Source organism: Microcaecilia unicolor, chromosome 2, assembly GCF_901765095.1.
Source record: "Microcaecilia unicolor chromosome 2, aMicUni1.1, whole genome shotgun sequence".
NCBI lineage: Eukaryota > Metazoa > Chordata > Amphibia > Gymnophiona > Siphonopidae > Microcaecilia > Microcaecilia unicolor.
The window spans coordinates 136,184,274-136,204,212 of record NC_044032.1 but is presented as its reverse complement, the minus strand read 5'-3'; the positions used below and the strand labels follow the sequence as shown (position 1 = coordinate 136,204,212).

Below are 19,939 nucleotides of genomic sequence, written 5' to 3'. Positions count from 1 at the left end.
TTTTGCTTGATGAGAACCAGGTCTCTGAAAAATCAAAATGGAGTCAATTCTATAAGCAGGCACTTCCTTTTAGGCACCCAGATTCTGCACAGTGAACCTATTCTAAAACAGCATCTGGTTATAATCCCCATTGAATGGGGATTATTATGGGTGTCAGCTCTCTGTAGTCACTGGGGGAGAGCTGGGATGTCCCTGGGTGGGAGGAGGCACAGCCCAAGGGGAGTTGTGTTGAAATAAGTTGCAGAAAGAAAGTGGGTTTATGGGTTGATTGATAGGGGAGATGGAGCTAAAGGTGATTAAGGCAGAAGTTTGGGGCAGAAGTGGTCTTTGGTTGCCTGTACCCTCTCCAGGTTGCTTGGTGGAGAGGGTGATCCCAAAGTGGCAAAAATAAACTCAGGCTGAATTGATGAGCAGTTTCTGCCCATACAAGTGGCAACTGGGATGGTGTGAGAAACTGTGGGTGAGTAAGGGAAACCCAGCCCAAGAACAGGACTAGAACAGGGGAAGCCTGTTCAAAGCTAGGATGCAGCTCAAGAAGTGCATTGCTGGAAGGAAGGCAGCCTAAAGTGTTTGTGCCTGAGGGAAGTGGATTGGAATCAGAGGAGTTGATAACAACCTTGGATTATTATCAGTACATAAGTATGCCATACTGGGACAGACCAAAGGTCCATCAAGCTCAGCATCTTGTTTCCAACAGTGGCCAATCCAGGTCACAAATACCTGGCAAGATCCCAAAAATATACAAAACATTTTATACTGCTTATCCCAGAAATACTGGATTTTCCCCAAGTCCATTTAATAATGGTCTATGGACTTTTCCTTTAGGAAGCCGGCCAAACCTTTTTTAAACTCCGCTAAGCTAACCGCCTTTACCACATTCTCTGGCAATGAATTCCAGAGTTTAAATACACGTTGAGTGACGAAAAATTTTATCCGATTCGTTTTAAATTTACTACATTGTAGCTTCATCGCATGCCCCCTAGTCCTAGTATTTTTGGAAAGCATGCACATCTACCCGTTCAACTCCATTCATTATTTTATAGACCTCTATCATATCTCCCCTCAGCCAACTTTTCTCCAAGCTGAAGAGCCCTAGCTGCTTTTGCCTTTCCTCATAGGGAAGTCATCCCATCCCCTTTATCATTTTTGTTGCCCTTCTCGGCACCTTTTCTAATTCCACTATATCTTTTTTGTGATGCGGCGAACAGAATTGAACTCAATATTCGAGGTGCGGTCCCACCATGGAGCGATATAAAGGCATTATAACATCCTCAATTTGTTTTCCATTCTTTTCCTAATAAGACCTAACATTCTATTTGCTTTCTTAGCCGCAGCAGCACACTGAGCAGAAGGTCCTCATAGGGATAGGTAAAGGACAGGACCATGCTTGTCTCCAACTTGATCTTCTTAATAAGGTTTCCGGAAGAGCGGGACCCGAGGCAGAGCTGAGACACATGGGAAGGCAGTCTGAAGCGCCGCTCGCCTTCACTGCTGATGCTGGACCCCGAGGTAAGAATTTTTAAATTACAGCCGGCACACAGGAAGGCGAGGGGCTGTCAGAGGACAGGTCGTGCTTACACTCAGAGGGGACAGAGAGAGAGGGAGTGAGGAGCAGGGGTCTGGAACTCGGAGGAGAGGGGGGCGTGGAACTCAGAGGGGAGGGGAGGGAGGGGCGTCCTGGAACTCGAAGGGGAGGGGCGTCCTGGAACTCAAAAGGAAGGGAAGGGAGGGGGTCCTGGAACTTGACGGGGAGAGAAGGGAGGGGGTCCTGGAACTCAAAGGGGAGGGAGGGGGTCCTGGAACTCGAAGGGGAGGGGGTGCCTGGAACTCGGAGGAGAGGGAGGGAGGTAGAGGGGTATGGAACTCAGAGGGGAGGGAGGCTGGAACTCGGAGGAGAGAGAGAGAGAGAGAGAGGGAGGGGGAGAGAGAGAAGGGGAGGGAGGGAGGGGGCATGAAACCTTGCTAGCACCCGTTTCCTTTCTTTCGGAAAAGGGCCTCTTTTACTAGTGTGGCATAAATCCCGGCACGTAGATTTACGCGAACTGGGCCATATTCTATAACTGCGTGCAGAAATGTCAGAACACCCACAAAATGCCCATGCGCCCATAACTATGCCCCTTTTTGCCTGCACGTGTTAGAAGTTCGGCGTACTGCGTTACAGAATATGCTTTGTGAGTTGTGTGTGTAAATTCTAATTATTGCCAATTAGTGCTCATCATTGCTTTTTAAATGCTGTTATCAATGCTAATTAGCTTGTTAAGTGAATTAACTTACGTACATTGTCATAGAGTCTGCTTGGATTTCAGCAAGGATCTCCAGGTACACTATATAGAATCCGGGGGCATATATAGAATTTGGATCTATGCCATTTACTCATGACCTCACAGAATAATGCTTAGGTGTTTTGATGCCACACTCACAAGTGTACCTTTACCCATGAAAGTGACAGTATTCTGTCTGTACACCTATTCGCTCATAACTGTGGATGCCCTGTCACAGAACTGCCCTTAATGTGTTTAAGGATTTAAGACCCAAGTAATTCTGCATCTATTACAAATCTGCAAAAAAGAATTTTGCGACAAAAAACACAAGCGGTCATTGCCTTGCAGTACAATGGAGCTACAAAACAATGTCCCCTGGATTTTATATATGGTACCCAAAATTGGGCATGCTGACAAAATGCTCATGCAAATTAATTGGTTAATGAGCTCTTAACCATCAATAATTGGGTAAAAACAACCAATTATTGTTAATTGGCACTCATTAAAATTTGCACGCTCATCTGGCTGTGCTCTATTCTCTAAGGCAGGTTGCCTAACTCCCATAGCACGCACCCAAAAAGGGGCATGGCCATGGGAAACTCCAGTTAAGGGTCTTTTTTTACAAAGGTGCGCTAGTGTTTTTAGCATGCACTAAAAATAAGATTGCACTAAACACTAGAGATGCCCATATATTCCTATGGGCATCTTATTTATTTATTTATTTATTTAATTTGCTACCTTTTTCCTACCTATTTGCAGGCTCAATGTGGCTTGCATAGTGCTGGAGAGGCATTTGCAGGCTCCGGTGTGAACAAATATAAAGTGATGTTGTGGTAGGATAAAGTTCATGTGGCATAGCCTCATTAGGGAATCGTACAGCGGAAGAGTTGCGTTAATGTCCATTACGCTCTTTAGTTTTGCTGTGTTACAGAGATCAGACATTTAAGTTGGATCGGTGGGGTATGCCTTTTTGAACAGGTTAGTTTTTAGTGATTTCCGGAAGTTCAGGTGGTTGTCCGTCGTTTTCAAGGCTTTTGGTAGTGCGTTATACAGTTGTGAGCTGATGTAGGAGAAGCTGGATGCGTAGGTTGATTTGTATTTAAGGCCTTTGCAGTTTGGGTAGTGCAGGTTTAGATATGTTCATGTAGATTCGGATGTGTTTCTAGTTGGTAAGTCGATTAGGTCTGTCATGTATCCAGGGGCTTCACCGTAAATGATTTTGTGAACCATGGTGCAGATTTTGAAAGCAATACGTTCTTTGATTGGATTAGCATTTAGCACATGTTAATAATCAGCATGTGCTAAAAACATTAGGGTGTCATTGTAAAAGACTCCTTGCATGCGCTATTACAGAATACTGGGTTAGAATGCCTAACTTGGGTGCTAGTATTTACACCAGATTTCAGCAGGTTTAAGTCTGATGTCCAAAGTTAGGGCGAGGGAACCATCACTTAGCACTATTCTATAAAGGGTTTGCAACCTTTAGTGATGACGTCTTCAGCACCCATTTTTGAGCATTATTTATAGAATTACCCTATCCCCCTAATTCTATAAAAGTCACCAAAAAATGCATACACAAATTTGGAAGCATACCCAATTTAATTGAATACTGAGCTAATTAGCACCAATAATTTGCCTTTTAACAAGCAATTATTTGTGCTAATTAGATGTAATTGGCATTTATGTGCCTACATTTTATTTGTGTACTGAAAAAGGAGGTGCAGAAATGGGAGGGTCATGGGTGGTTCGGAGCGAATCATGGGCATGGTTTTTGGTTACATGCGCAATTATAGAATAAGGGGGCTCTGGGCCTAAATTTTGTAGCAGGTATTTGCACCGTGTTTTCATTGGTGCAAATGGATGCGCCTAAATTTAAGAGGGACCCCCGGGCCTTAAGTGCTATTCTATAAGTGGCGTGTCTTATAGAATAGCGTTCAGTGTTGGTTTTTTTCAGTGCCATTTATAGAATCTGCCCCTATGTGTACAAAACACTCTGGCCCTGATAATCAGACCACAAGAGATAGCAGGGGTTGTCTCCCACGGTCAGCGCTGAACCCCAATATTCAATGCTGGACCCTTTCCAGTGACTGGCATTGAATATCCGGTTTAAATTTGGCCAGTTCCAAGTCAATTTTCAGCGCTAGCCACCTCTCCTTAGTGAAGATCGTTGAATAACAGGTTATATTGCGCAATATAACTGACTATCTTTAAGCCACTATCTGGAGTTATTCAACGCTGGATAGACAGTTAAGTGCCGCTTTGGCGGTCAAACTGTTTTAAATATCAGGAGGTCTGTGATCATGTTGTATGTACAGAAAACTGAAATTCCAAAATAACGAAACTGCAGTGCTGAGAACTTCACGTCATAGTTGTGATAACACTGCCATGCCTACTTATTAAATGTGCATTTCAAGGCTCATTATTGTATGGCTTCTGGATTGAAACCCACCTATCTTTTCTAGCACCTTATCTCATATTTAATGTCTTATCAAGCAAACAGCATTTATTATTTTTCTCTCAGACTAGTATAAAATCTTAGGTTACCAAGGCTAATATTACAGCTGCCCTGTGGAGTTGGACCCATACAATAGGCTATGTGCTTCAATCATTTTTAAGGGTTTTATTTGCAAGATGACAGCTATGTATTTTCTTGTTAAGCCAGATAGTCTAGCTGAGATTGTGTTGCATGCTCTCCTTTAAGGTACAAGCAGCCCTTTACTACTGTTATAACTATGGATTATGGTCCGAAGCAGACTGCTTCAAAGAATTACACTTTCATGGGTTAAATCAGGAACTAGAGGAAATCACTGCAATGTGTCATGCAGCAAGATTCCAGACAAATTCAAAAGTACTCCCGGATTTGTGCCTCTCAGCAATATCATATGCTAATTTCTCATGATGGGAGACAAAAGTTTATTATAGGTTATGTATGGATTGGATAGCTTGTATCTTCTATTCCTTGCAAAATTTATTTAGGGCATGTATTACTTCTCGGTTTGAAAATATAGGCCTAGATGGTACAGTGATTTTCTGCTGCACAGCACAGAGCTGATTCATCTGTTTCTACATTCATTGTATCCCTGGGCACCTTGACTGCATTTTGCCACAATCTGATCCAATTGGCCATCACGGCTCTTACTGGAAAAATACCTGATATGCAGGAGCCACACGAACAGAGAGGATGTATAACCTGATCTGAGGTTTGAAAGAAGGTTGTGGAAAACAGATGTTGAGTAGGTTGGCAAATGTAAAAAATGACTGTGTGCGAGGCCAAATAGCAATGGTGTGAGTTATAGTAGGTGAAGAATGAAAAATGTCAAGCATTTACTGGTCCCATTTACAGAATTTATTAACTGCTTCATTTTCCTCTGCATTAGAATGATTATCCCTTCGATGACATGGGATTCTTATAGAAAAAAGTGGAAAAACAATACTAGGCATACTCAAGTCAGCATATCAACCTAAAAGGCTGTCCAGACTTCTTGAGAAAGGGGAAGGGATTTGATAAACTACCTTCTGTAGTTAGAAACAGTGGTTTTACATATTCTATACAGGTACTTTATCTGTCCCTAGTGGGCTGACAATGGAGGGTTGAGTGGCTCTCCCAGGGTTACAAGGAGCGTCAGTGGGAACTTTTAGGAAGCAGTTAAAGACTTATTTGTTTAAACGATTTATGTCATAATTCTTGCTTTCTGATTATATTTTTTTCATTTGTTAAACCACGTTGAACCTCTGTTCAGAAGGAGTTAGCGGTATACAAGAAACATATCACATCACATCACCTTAGGAGTCAGCACTCAAGAAAAAACATCTAGGTGTCATTGTAGACAATACACTGAAATCTTCTGCCCAGTGTGCAGCAGTGGCCAAAAAAAGCAAACAGGATGCTAGGAATTATTAGGAAAGGAATGTAAAAAAAGACCACCCAAAAAAACTAAACAAACCTAAAGGGACAAACACTGTACTGAAAGCAGTGGCATACCAAGGGGGAGGGGCAGTGGGGGCGGTCCGCCCCGGGTGCATGCCGCTGGGGGGGGGGTGCCGCGGCATGCACCTGGCTCCGAGTTCGCTATCTTTGCTCGTTCGCTGCAGCTTCCTCTGCCCCGGAGCAGATTACTTCCTGTTCTGGGGCAGAGGGAGCTGCAACGAACGAGTGAAGTTAGTGAACTTTTCGGTGCCGACAGGCGCGCACCACGGCACCCCCCCCCCCAGCAGCGTGCACCTGGGGGGGTGTCATTTCGCCGGGGGGGGGCCTCGCTGCACCTGGGGGGGGGCGCATCGGCGAACCGCCCCGGGTGCCATCCTGGCTAGGAACACCACTGACTGAAAGGTTGCATGTAACATGGTGCTTGACTATGTACTAAGGTGCAGTGCATAATTTAAAGGTTACTTGTGCCCTTATTGATAACCAATGAAGATGCTGTAGTAAGGGTTCAATTCTATATTTTGAGCTCTACATAATATTCTAGCTGCAGTGCTCTGCAGATTCAGCAGCCTCTTATGGTTTATGGTTTATTCAGCTTGATATACTATTCTATTCACAGTTTATATTCCGCTATATCTCCATAGGATTAATTGTGGATTACATTAAAAAAAAGAAGCATCTCAATCAGATGGAATTACAAGATAACATACTAAAATAGAACAGACCAAATTAAATTGAATCTATATCTGAAAATAGAAGAGCCTTCAACTGTTTTCTAAATAGGAAGGAGGATGAGATAGATCTAATCTGATAAGGAATAGCATTCCAAACTTTTACAGCTAAATATTGAAAGGAATTATTCAGATAACTTTTAAATCTAACCACACTTCCTGACACGCAAAACAGAGTAGTGTAAATAAAAATTACATCAAACTATCAGAGAGAAAAGAATGTCATTACAATTATACGACAGAGAAACTTGAGTAAAGCAGAAATGTAAACTAAGCCAATCTGCTCCCAGCTGTTCACTTAGCTTTCTGAGGTACCATAAGCCTTCTCCAACAGATGGGTTTTAAGGACTGATCTAAATTGAAGAAAAGATTGCTGTATTCGCAGGGCCAAGGACAGTGAATTCCAAACGAGGGGAACGACATAAAAGAAAATGCCATAGCAGGTTGACTCCAAGTGGGCTTGGCAAGGGTGGGGGTATATGGAAGTGACCATTGTGTGTGTAATGTTGAAATGGAGAAGAGATAAGAAGGCTGGTCAGTATACAGCACTTTGTGTTTGAGTGTTAACATTTTGCATTGTTTAATTGTTAGAATTTTGCATTGTATACACCGATGATCCATCTAAGCTGTGTGGCTGCACACCATTTTTAAACTTCCGCATAGTACTTCTCCCTGCTGTATAGCAAGGGCACAGGGTCCATCCTCATGTTCCTCCTGCCACCACCCAAGCCCTCCTGTTGCTTCTCTAGATGTGCAGCAGCAGCGGCAAAACAAGTTACAGTCACTGCAGGGCCAGAATCCCCACATGCACGGCTGATGATCTGCTCCCTCGGAAGTCACTTCCTGTTCCAGAGCAGTCAGCAGCTGTGCGATGAAAGAGTTCGGCCCCACGGTGACTCTAGCTTATTTTACCGCTGCTGCTGGTCTAGAGAAGCACCAGCGACGGCAGGGGTGTTAGGAGGGGGGAACAGAGAAGTGCTGGATAAAAAATGGAGGGAGAGAGAAGGCAAACACTGGATGGAAGGGGGAAAGGGAGCAGAGGCCAGATAGAAGGGTAAAGATGGAGGGCAGAGGAGGTAGAGACGTGGAATCGGTAAATACCACTGTAAATTTGGTGATTCCTGGATTTTTGTCACTACACTAAAATTGCGTCAGTTATGTGGCACTTTTACTAAAGTGTGATAGGATTTCCAGTTACCGCATTTTTAATGCAAACATTGACATGTAGTAACTGCAAAGCCTTTGCAGAAAATGAAAGGGGGTGTGTCAAGCATCTGCCCTGCATTTACCACAAAAGGTAGGCGTTTCTACACCGAATGGCACTGTAGTACATGCGGTTGCAGGTAACACGGCTGCAACTCTGCTACCTGCCACTGCATGTGCAGGGCCAACCCTAAATAAATATATACATAGATCTGGCATGCATAGGCGTAGTTCTATTTGGGGGGGGGGGGTAGGCTGTGACACATTAGCATATTCATTTGCATTTTATACATATTTATTATGGCTACCTCAAAAAATAGATTGGCTAGGAACCCAGTTTATTGGACAGTGCAGTTTTGTTTCCACTGAAATGAGTCAGCAACAAGGGAAGTTTGTCTCACGGTGCCCCTACTCACATCCTCATGAATTACCAAGGGTAGTGCACCCCTTCCCTTCACTACTGTGAAGGCTCATTCTGCCTCGCCTCACCCTATGCTTGGAACAACCTTCCTGAGCCCTTACGCCAAGCCCCCTCCCTGCCCGTCTTCAAGTCTTTGCTTAAAGCCCACCTCTTCAATGCTGCGTTCGGCACCTAACCCTTACCGTTCAGTGAATCCAGACTGCCCCAATTTGACTGCCCCTATCAGACCGACCGTTCACTTGTCTATTAGATTGTAAGCTCTTTGAGCAGGGACTGCCTCTCTTTGTTAAATTGTACAGCGCTGCGTAACCCTAGTAGCGCTCTAGAAATGTTAAGTAGTAGTAGTAGTAGTACTGTGGCCTGCTCTCTCTTTCTCCCACTCCAAATCCCTGCTCTTTCTCTCTTCCTCCCTCCTTGTTTAGCCAGCTCTCCCTTGTCCTCCCAGTACTCCCGTATTTTGCCCATACCACACCAGTGTGAACCTTAGGCTCTAGATGTAAAAATACTGTATTTGGGAGGCAAAATGGCTGACAACAGCAAGTAATGTATTGCCTTTTAGAATAACATCTTCAGATGGGTTAGTTTTCTGTATTCCATAACAGTTACAAAAATGAACCTCATTCTTAAATCAGAGTATGTTGAGATGCTCATCTCAACACTTTTCATCATATCAAAAGCAGCCTCCTTCAGAAGTTTGTAGGGTGTAACACTGACAAACAACATGTAAATTTTGATATGTTGTTTATCAATGTTACACTTTACAAATGTCTGAAGGAAGCCGTTTTAAACATAATGAAAGGGTTGAGCTGAGCATTAACAGTATACCTGTTTACCATGATCCCTAATTAGAAAACTCTTCCCTGGAACATCAATGCACCTCCTACTCGGGAAAACAGAACAAGCTGCTGTTACAAATCCCTAGGCGGACAATATATCCTAACAGAACACCATACTAAAAAAGAGGTCCACCATCCAACTTCCCACTACAGCACAAAATGGGCTTGGGGATGCAATGACTTGTACCCCCCCCCCCCAAACCCGCCACACACACACATACATACACAAACACACACCAATTCTATATCAGAGCACCTATATCTAGGCATCTGAAAGGAGCCTATTCTATAAAGGAAAGTACATACCTACTTTCCTTCACAGAATAGGCTCCTAGCAGGTACCTAAATATAGAGTGTCCTATTATAGAATTCCCTTAAAATATCCCTTCAAATCCTCTTTTCTGCCTCAAACTTTTGCACAAGTTTCCCCATTTTCTTGCTCCTCATGCTGACCTTCACTTTCGTCCTCCAATCCATCATAGGCAGTCAGTGACTCAACTGTTTGGGGAGGCTTAGATGGGTGGGACTAAGGTAGGTTGGGATGGGGTATGATGGGCAAGTTAAAATCCTTATGGTTGGGGAGGCAACACCTACCTCAACAGTAAAGGTACAGTAGGGGCACTTTTGAACACAGCAAGGAAGGACACCTTTTAAGTGTTTCTGGTGCAGAGCCACCAGCTGTCACTCTCTATTATCTCTCTTACTGATGGTAATATGCACACAGTAGACCACTACAGGGAATTATGTACAAAAAAAAATCTAAATAATATACACCAAAATAATACAAAGCAAACAGAAGAGTAGAGGATAACACAGTGACTTCCACACAGGGAGTGTCCAAAAATAGATCTTTTTTTTGTGGCACAAACAAAAGACCTGACATGGGCTGTATTTCGGAAGGTGTGCCCGCCTGCCTCAAGGGGTCAGGTACACTGTATAAAACATACATAAAATATAATCAAAACCCTATATAGGACAAACAGATTAAAGAGCACATAAAACCAAAAAACTAATTGGTGAATAGAACAATGGACTGCACAAATAACAAAAGTATAACAACAATAATAGCATGTACCTGAGGTATTACATTTTTTTTTTTTGTTACATTTGTACCCCGCACTTTCCCACTCATGGCAGGCTCAATGCGGCTTACATGGGGCAATGGAGGGTTAAGTGACTTGCCCAGAGTCACAAGGAGCTGCCTGTGGCGGGAATCGAACTCAGTTCCTCAGTTCCCCAGGACCAAAGTCCACCACCTTAAATATATATAAAGGTCATAAATCGCAAAGTACAAAAGTATAAATATCATTAAACTCTAAAAACACTACTTGCTAGTGATTAATGTAAACCATGAATCTGTTAAAAAGGTATATTTAAAAGGGTTATATTTAAAAAAGGGGGGGCTGCTATGTTCAATTGTCAAAGTGGGATTATCCTAAATGATAGGTAGAAAATAACCCCATAAACAAATAATAAAAAGAAAAAAAAGAAAATGAGCTGGAGGATGATAATGGGACCCAACTTAAAAGAGCAAAGTTAAGTCAAGTGCCTGGAGTAAAAGCAGCTCTGTGTTGACTTAATCAGAAATGGAGGGGAATTTTCGATATGACGTCTTTTGAACAAGGTTTTGTGATTTGGACATTTTGTTTTTTGGTCCATTTTCAAAAATGATGTCAGACTCCTTTGGGCAGGTACTGTCCTTCTTTGTTAAACTGTACAGTGCTGCGTAACCCTAGTAGCACTCTAGAAATGTTAAGTAGTAGTAGTAGTAGTAGTAGTAGTAGAAGACTCACAGAAACAGAAAGAAGCCATCTTGCAAGGCTTTATTCTGTTTCTGTGAGTCTGACGTCCTGCAAGTACAATGTGCAAGACGTCAGAAACAGAATGAAGCCTTCATGGAAAGAAGAAGACCTCGGATGGCGAGGATTGGGGTCCCCTACCAGCAAAGGTAGCCCACGGCGGCAGCGGCAGCGGCAGGGGAGGGTTGGCGGCAGGAGGGGGGTTGAGAGCATCATCGGTGGGATGGGTCGAGAGGGTCGTCGGCAGGGGTCATCAAAGTTGTTGGTGGTGGTGGCAGTGGTGACGGGGGGGGGGTCGGCAATGGCGGGGGGATTGGCAATGGCGGGGGGGGGGCTAAAATGTGCCCCTCACCTCGGCCTCTGGACCCCCCTCCCAACGAAGTCTGGCTATGCCCCTGCTGTCAGGTATTTGTGACCTGGCTTGGCCACTGTTGGAAACAGGATACTGGACTAGATGGACCATTGCTCTGACCCAGTATGGCTATTCTTATGTTCTTATGTTAATGCTGGAGCTGGAGGCAGGCAGGGCTGGAATTAGAACTGAAGCTGAAGAGAAGCAGGGCTGGAACTGGAAAAAAAAATCTCATCTAGATGAAGACAGGCTCATCTGTAAGAAACACATGGCAATGTACTGCCAGGCCATAACAACAGCCAAAAAACAATATTTTTCTCAACACATAGAAATTCAACCAAGCAGCTATTTAAAATAGTAAACATCCTACTGCAAACCCCATAACAGAACCAGCCTTCCCAGTCACACTAACCAGCAATGATTTTGCCACTTACTTTGCCAACAAAATTAAAGGTCTCCATCAGAACCTACAGACAGTCCAATCAAAGCTCCTACCATGCACAGCCATCTGGGACTCATTCAACTAGGTCACAGAGGAAGCTCTTGAAAATATCTTGAAAGGTCTATGGCCCATAACCTGCCCTCTTGATCTCTGCCCAGCAGGACTGTACAACAAGCGAGCACAGACCTCATTGTGTTAAGCATCAAGGGTCAGATTCTATATAAGCCGCCTTAAAAATCCACAAGGTAAACATTTCTGCTTAAGCATATTCTATAAGCAGTGCCTAGAGTTAGGCATGGTATATACAATAGGCTTAGTTAATATCCCAGCGCCTAAAACTACGTGCCTCCATTTACACTGGCAAAAAGGTGGTGTAAATCCCTGTGCTTAGATTTACACACACTGGGCCATATTCTATAACTACACATGTAAATTTTGGAACAACCACAGAATGCCCATTTTCCCGTCCATAGCCATGTCCATTTTGAACTGCGCACATTAGAATTTAGGCACAGTTCATTACAGAATACGCTTAGCAAGCTCTGTGTGTAAATTCTAACTATTGCCAATTAGTGCTCATTATTGCTTAAGTGTTGTTATCAATGCTGATTAGCTTGTTAAGCCAATTAAGTTACATGCATTGCTATAGAATACGCCTGGATTTCAGCGTGGATCTCAAGGTGTGCTATACAGAATCCGGCAGCTAATGCAGATTTGTTAACACAAGGCTCCCTTTTTGATTCAGTGGGCAAGCCTGCACTACAGTCTACCATGCTGAAAACCCAGTGTTAGTTGCTTAATTCAGCTTTATAAAAGGGCTCCTATGATCTTAAATCATTTTGAAAAAAAATCATCATTGTTAAATTTGCTTAAAACAGACAGAAATGCCAGAAGATTTTATAGTCAATACCAAAGGAAAGGTTGACAAGCTTTAAAAACTGAATGGTATTTAAAGTAATAAATATTCAAATAAAAAACCCTGTTCTAAATATTTCTTTTTTAAATTGACCTTATTCCAAATGTGGCTGCTAATAATGCTCCTTTCTTAAATATAAAGGGGTAAATTTCAAAAGCTTAGGGGTCCTTTCACTAAGGTGCACTGAAAAATGTCTTGCGGTAGTGTAGGCGCAGGTTTTGGGCGCACACAATCCATTTTTCAGCGTGCCTGTGAAAAAAGGCCTCTTTTTTGCCAAAAATGGATGTGCGGCAAAATCAAAATTGCCACGCGTCCATTGACCTAGCGGTAAAGAATCTGGGCAGTAATGACCTACATGCATCAAATGCAACTTGGCATGCGTCCATTACGCGCGTCTGAAAATAAAATATTTTTTGGACGCACGCCAAAAATGAAATTGCCACAAGAGCCATGCGGTAGTCAGGTGGTAACTCCATTTTGGCGCACATTGAGCGAGCGTAGACGCTTACACGGCTCAGTAAAAAGGCCCCTTAATCCTGACCTGGGCATGGAAAATAAGCAAGCATGTATGATTCTGGGAGGAGTCCTGGATAAGGACAAGGGGGAAATGGTTCAGGATACCTGATCCCAGCCTTGGCTATTTGGAAAGTTGAAGGAGCAGGAGGAAACTGTTAGATCAGAAACAAATTCATTACAGTTTAGCTAAATTAGGTAATGTGTTTGCACGCAGTCTGAATGAAATTTTAAGTCAACAGGATCACAGAATTATAGTAGACATTCAGCGATAAGGAAAGCTTGCTTATCTCACAAATACACACCAAATGGCTGTGATCAATAGGCAGGATGTTACATTCCAGCACGTCAGACACTGTGAAATGAACCAGAACCAAAATAACTGCGGACACAAACCAAATTTAATTACTTGACCTTTCGTTATTGAAAGGTCAGTTATCTCTTACAAGTATAGAATTCTGTAAAAAATCCACAATATTCTTTCTATTGCTTATCATAATGATGCCTAATCTTTAAAAGTAGTTGTATTGTATTGTATTCAATATTGAATCATGTTCTTCTTGCAGTATTTTAAAGAGTTTAGTTGCTTGGTTTAGGGGGGAGGGGTGGAATCACATTTGCCCTTTGAAGTTCTTTTTTTTTTTTTTTTTTAGAAAAGTGTCACTGACAAAGTTCATGTCAATGGAGAACTTGCGATCTGTTTTAGCCAATTGTTTAGATAAGAAAATGGTGTAACATCTGTTGATGTTTTTATTTTCCAGAAGCACTTCCTATATCCCAGTTTAAAGCCAAGTTGACCAAGGAAAAGAAAGTGAGCAAAACTGCCCTGGTGTCAGGCATTGTCTAAGGCTACTTGGACACAGAATTGTGTTTGGCATGTTAATTGACTTGAATGCATAAACATATGGAGAAGGCGCTTTAGGTGGTTCAGGGGTCATTTTACTGTGTTGCGATGTGCTAACACAGCTTAAAATAACATACTGCAGGACACGCTGAGGCACCTTGCAATGAACTGGCAATCTGTGTGTGCAAGCCACGCCTTAAAATATTTTTTCTGAGGAGGGGGCATGTCTAGGGGTGGAAAGTGGGTGTGACAGTAAGAATCAGTTAGCACAACTATATTACCATAGGCTAAATGATTAGCACAGGATTAGCGTATGAGCTTTTATCACCTACAATATAGGAAAAGGGAAATGGGACTTGATATACTGCCTTTCTGAGGTTTTTGCAACTACATTCAAAGCGGTTTACATATATTCAGGTACTTATTTTGCACCAGGGGCAATGGAGGGTTAAGTGACTTGCCCAGAGTCACAAGGAGCTGCAGTGGGAATTGAACTCAGTTCCCCAGGATCAAAAGCTACTGCACTAACCACTAGGCTACTCCTCCACTAGGAACATTCCATGTAGAAGCCTGCCCTTGCAGATCAGCAACGCGGCCGCGCAGGCTTCTGTTTCTGTGAGTCTGATGTCCTGCTTCTACATGGAATAGCAGCATGCCATGTAGAATCTCAAATAGTAGCAACATTCCATCTAGAATCTACAAATAGTTTCAACATTCCATGTAGAATCTCAAATAGGGAAATGAGACTTGATATACCGCCTTTCTGAGGTTTTTGCAACTACATTCAAAGCGGTTTACATATATTCAGGTACTTATTTTGTACCAGGGGCAATGGAGGGTTAAGTGACTTGCCCAGAGTCACAAGGAGTTGCAGTGGGAATTGAACTCAGTTCCCCAGGATCAAAGTCCACTGCACTAACCACTACGCTACTCCTAGTGTTTACAACCCGACTGCACCCAGTTTTTAAAGCTGTAACAACTTGGTTGCAACAAAATAGGTTGCAACTGAATGTTTCTAAGACTGAGGTTACGTGGGTGGTCTCAGATACATCAATTGAATGTCTCAGATATATCAATTGAACATCCAGATCTGATTTCTTTGATGGGTACCCAGCTACAAGTTTCCAAACAGGTGAAAAATCGGGAAGTCTTATTAGATTCTGCTTTTACATTTCGACCACAGGTGCAAATGTTGATTAGGATTGTATTTTTTTAAACTGCGATTGCTAAGCAAATTGATCCTCTTTTGCACTGGGTTGATTTTAAGAGAGTTGTGCAAGCAATGGTATTCAGTACTACAGTTTATTGTAGTATTGCCTACTTTGGCCTCCTGACCGTCTATTTTCAGGTGCTTCAGGTGATAACTAATTCTGCTGAATGACTCGTCTTAGGTATTTTGCAATCAGAACATATCTCCTTTCACCTGAAGCATTTGAAATGGTTGCCAATGTGTGATAGAATATTGTTTAAACTGCTAGTGATATTTCACCAAACATTATACCAGGACTCTACATATTATTTGCATCATGCTTCCTCTCTGAGCACTCTACCAGAACCCTTATCCACACTCTTGTCACCTCTCGCCTAGATTATTGCAACGTGCTTCTCACCGGCCTCCCACTTAGCCATCTCTCTCCTCTTCAATCAGTCCAAAACTCTGCTGCGCGACTCATTTTTTGCTCGAGTCACTATGCTCACATTAGCCCTCTCCTCAAGTCACTTCACTGGCTCCCTATCCGTTTCCGCATTCAATTCAAACTTCTCTTACTGACCTATAAGTGCATTCACTCTTCTGCTCCCCAGTACCTCTCCACTCTTGTCTCTCCCTACGCCCCCCCCCCCCCCTCGGGTACTCCGTTCTGTGGATAAATCTCTCTTGTCTGTCCCCTTCTCCTCTACTGCTAATTTCAGACTCCGTTCCTTTTATCTCGCTGCACCTCACGTCTGGAATAGACTTCCCGAGCTTGTACATCTAGCCCTGTCTTTGGCCATTTTCAAATCCAGGGTAAAAGCCCACCTCTTTAACGCTGCTTTTGACTCCTAACCACTACTCACTTGCCCTGTACCCTTTTATCTTCTCCTCTTTAATCCCCTTACCTCTTAGTTGTTCTGTCTGTTTGTCTGTCCTATTTAGATTGTAAGCTCTTTGAGCAGGGACTGTCTTTTCATGTATGGTGTACAGCGCTGCGTATGCCTTGTAGCGCTATAGAAGTGATAAGTAGTAGTAGTAGTAGGTGGTACTTGTCCTCTTAATCTCTGTGATCACAGTATAAACATGAACTAGTTGATCCTGCACTTCAAAATATACGACTGGGGATTACATGGTGTGGTACTTTCTCTGTTTGTGGGCCTATTGAGTGGAACAGATTTGCAACTTAAAGATGAAAGTTCCCTGTCTGCTATTACGAAAGGCTTGAAGAGCCTTCTACTATATCAGGCTTACTCATGATCCTGTCAACAGATGAATGAATTTAATTTTCGAAAAGGCAACTATAATAAAATTAGGAAAATGGTTCAAAAGAAACCAAAAGGGTCAGCTGCTAAGGTAAGGACACTAAATCAGGTGTGGACGTTATTCAAAAATACCATCTTGGAAGCTCAGTCCACATGCATTCCACATATTTGCATAGGTGGAAAGAAGAGAAAACGACAACCAGCATGGTTAAAAAGTGAAGTAAAAGAGGCCAATACAGCCAAAAGATTGTCCAAAGAATGGAAAAAGGACCCAAATGAAGAAAATAAGAAGCAACATAAGCACTGGCAAGTCAGATGCAAAACATTAATAAAGAAGGCTAAAAGAAAATATGAAGATAAACTTGCCGCAGAGGCTAAAACTAACAGTAACAACTTTTTCAGGTACATAAGAAGCAGAAAGCCTGCAAGGGAATCTTTGAGACCATTAGATCACAAAGGGGGGCACTCAAGGAGAACAAGGCCATAGTGGAGAAACTAAATGAATTCTTTGTTTCTGTCATTACGGAAGATGATGTAGGAGGTCTGCCTGTACCGGAAATGGTCTTCAATGGTAATGATGCGGAGGAACTGAAAGAAATGTCGATAAGCTTGGAAGATGTACTGAGCCAAACTGACAAATTAAAGAGTAGCAAATCACCTGGACTAGATGGCATACATCCAAGGATACTCAAAGCACTCAAGCATGAAATTGTTATCTGCTGTTAGTAATAGGTAACATGTCATCAAAATCGTCCATAGTACCTGAAGATTGGAGGGTGGCCAATGTGACGACGATTTTTAAAAAGAGTTACCCACGTCAGAGGAGGGCGGGCCCAGGAAGAACAGAGGGATGTCGGAGAAGGCAGCACTGATTGCCGATCAGCTGTTCTTGCCCGTGCAGCGCCTTCACACAGAGGTAAGAGGTGCTGCGTGGGCTGGTAAAGCGGAGGGGGGTCCAGTAGAGGGGGGAGCGGCGGCAACGAGCTCAGGGGGCCGTGGCATGGGGGCGGAGGATGGCGGGAGGCGGAGCTGTGGGAGAAGGAGAAAAACAGAGAGAGGAAGGGAGGGGGACCGGGGCTGTTAAACTTTGTTTTTTTTGTTTTTATTTTTTATTTAATACCTGCAGAAGCGGGGAGCAGTGGCGACCTCGGGGGGGGGGGGGGGCAGGGGCAAGGCCGTCCATACAGGACGCTCCTGATGAGCGCACTTGCCCCCTCCCGGTCCTTTTTTGATTTTGTTTTCATTTTATTTCTATTGTATGCAGAGGGAAGCGGGGAGCCACAGGTTTGTGTTGTTTATTTTGTTTTTCAACATGCCAGCTTGGAATTTTAAGGTGCAGGGGGAAGCGGGGAGATGACAGCTCAGGCCTTAACGACAGCTCTGACCTGACGTTAAATATTTCACGGTAAATGAATCGGTGCACTCGTCGGTATGATTAATGCATTCCGAATCGCCCACATTTCAATGGTAGTTACTCGTTTGCATTCCGTTTTCGTTAGCTGCTAGCGTCGTCGGAAAATGGCCTTTAATGCATGCTACGTTTCAAAATTTCCTTGTTAAAGGGTCATTAAAGTTTAATGCATCTTGCCCTAAGAGGCAATAAGTGGTCCCATGTTAGCTCTGCATTAGCCAGTTAGCATGCAGTAAGCGTAATGCACTAGCTGGCTAAAACTTCCATGCCCACTCTCCCCCCATGCTGCACCCCTGACAGAAAAATTCAGTAACATATGGAAACAGGCAAACTACTGCAAAACCCCTTATCGTTGTTGCCTGTTTCTGTCATGTTAATGTTTAACACCATTTAGTAGAAGGCCTCTAAGTTTGTACCTGAGGTAATGGAGGGTTAAAAAACTTTCCCAAAATCAAAAGGAGCAGCCGTGAGATTTGAACAGGGTTTCCCTGTAGGGTTACCATATTTGCTCCCACCAAAAAGAGGACACCTGCCCTGCCCCACCCCACCCCGGCCCCTGTCACATACTGCCCTGCTCCTTTCACACCATACCCCGCCCCTTTCACACCCCACCACGCCCCCTGTCACATACTGCCCCGCCCCTTTTACACCCCCTAAGGGTGTCCTATCCTCCCCTCCCCTCTTACCTTACTGTACTGCCCTGGTGGTCTAATGATCTCTTTGAAGAGCCCCCTCTTTCCTGCCTGGAGCGGCTGCAGACTGTCTTGCTGCCTCCCTTACCAGCGCCGATTCAAAATGGCTGCTGAGAGTGACCTTGTAAGACTTCTATGGAAGTCTCAAGAGGCCGGCGCTTGAACTTTTGGCGGCCATTTTGAATCAGCGTCGGGACTGGAGGCAGCAAGAGACAGTCTGCGGCCGCTCCGGGCAGGAAAGAGGGGGTTCTTTCCTGCCCCAAAGAGGTCACTAGACCACCAGTGCAGTATAGTAAGGTAAGGGGAGAGGAGGATAGGACACCCCTAGGCCCGCCCGCCCACCTATTTGTCCGCAAATCTAGACAAACGGGCAGGCTGGCAAAATCCACCCGGTTTCCCCGCAGTGTCCTCAAAAAGAGGACATGTTCAGGTAAAACCAGACTTATAGTAACCCTATTGCCCTGGTTCTGAACCACTAGGCTACTCCTCCACTCAGGAATCACTTCTTTCAAGTCAGGTTTTGTTTTAATCATGGTTGGCTTCTATGCTGGCTAGATGAAGGAATAAGATCCCATGCTTAACCACTGCAAAGGTTTACCCACAAAATAGAACAATGAGGCCTTTATTCAGGTATTTAGTCTCACATATAGCCAGATGCCATCAGTCTGAGCCAGCTGCTTTCTTGAGAGTTGTATCCTGCTGGTATCAACCAGACTACTCTGGGGCCTGCTGTATTACCAAGTCCTACTTTCCTTCATTGTTAGTCAGAACCCAGTCTGCTCACTTTTAGCTCCAGAGCAATACCATTCATGCCATGTTTGTGCCACATAGACATTTTTTATTTTCATGTTGTTTTGTTATTTTTTTTATTTGTTGTTAAATTCATTTATTTAAAATAGAAAAAAAATGAAATGAAATAGAAATGAAACAACAAAACTAAATCTTAAAAATAATAGGGTCCAGCAACTGATGCCAATTACTCCACATGAGCCTTCCCCCAGTTCTCCCAGCTGCTCCTCTTTGCATGAAGCAATAGTTTCTTTATGTTGCTTCTAATTCTAGCTCCTTTACCAGTGAGAGATTGTTTGCACATGCCAGGAAGTTGCAGGTTATATTACAGTTCCAGCTTAATAAGGGAC

General features: G+C 43.4%; 1 protein-coding gene across 1 annotated transcript in view; it reads right to left on the bottom strand.

Annotated features, from left to right (window-relative positions):
* VCAN (versican) overlaps positions 1–19,939 on the bottom strand; it is a 245,943-nt gene that overhangs the window by 16,066 nt on the left and 209,938 nt on the right. The gene's annotated exons all lie outside the window — the stretch shown is intronic.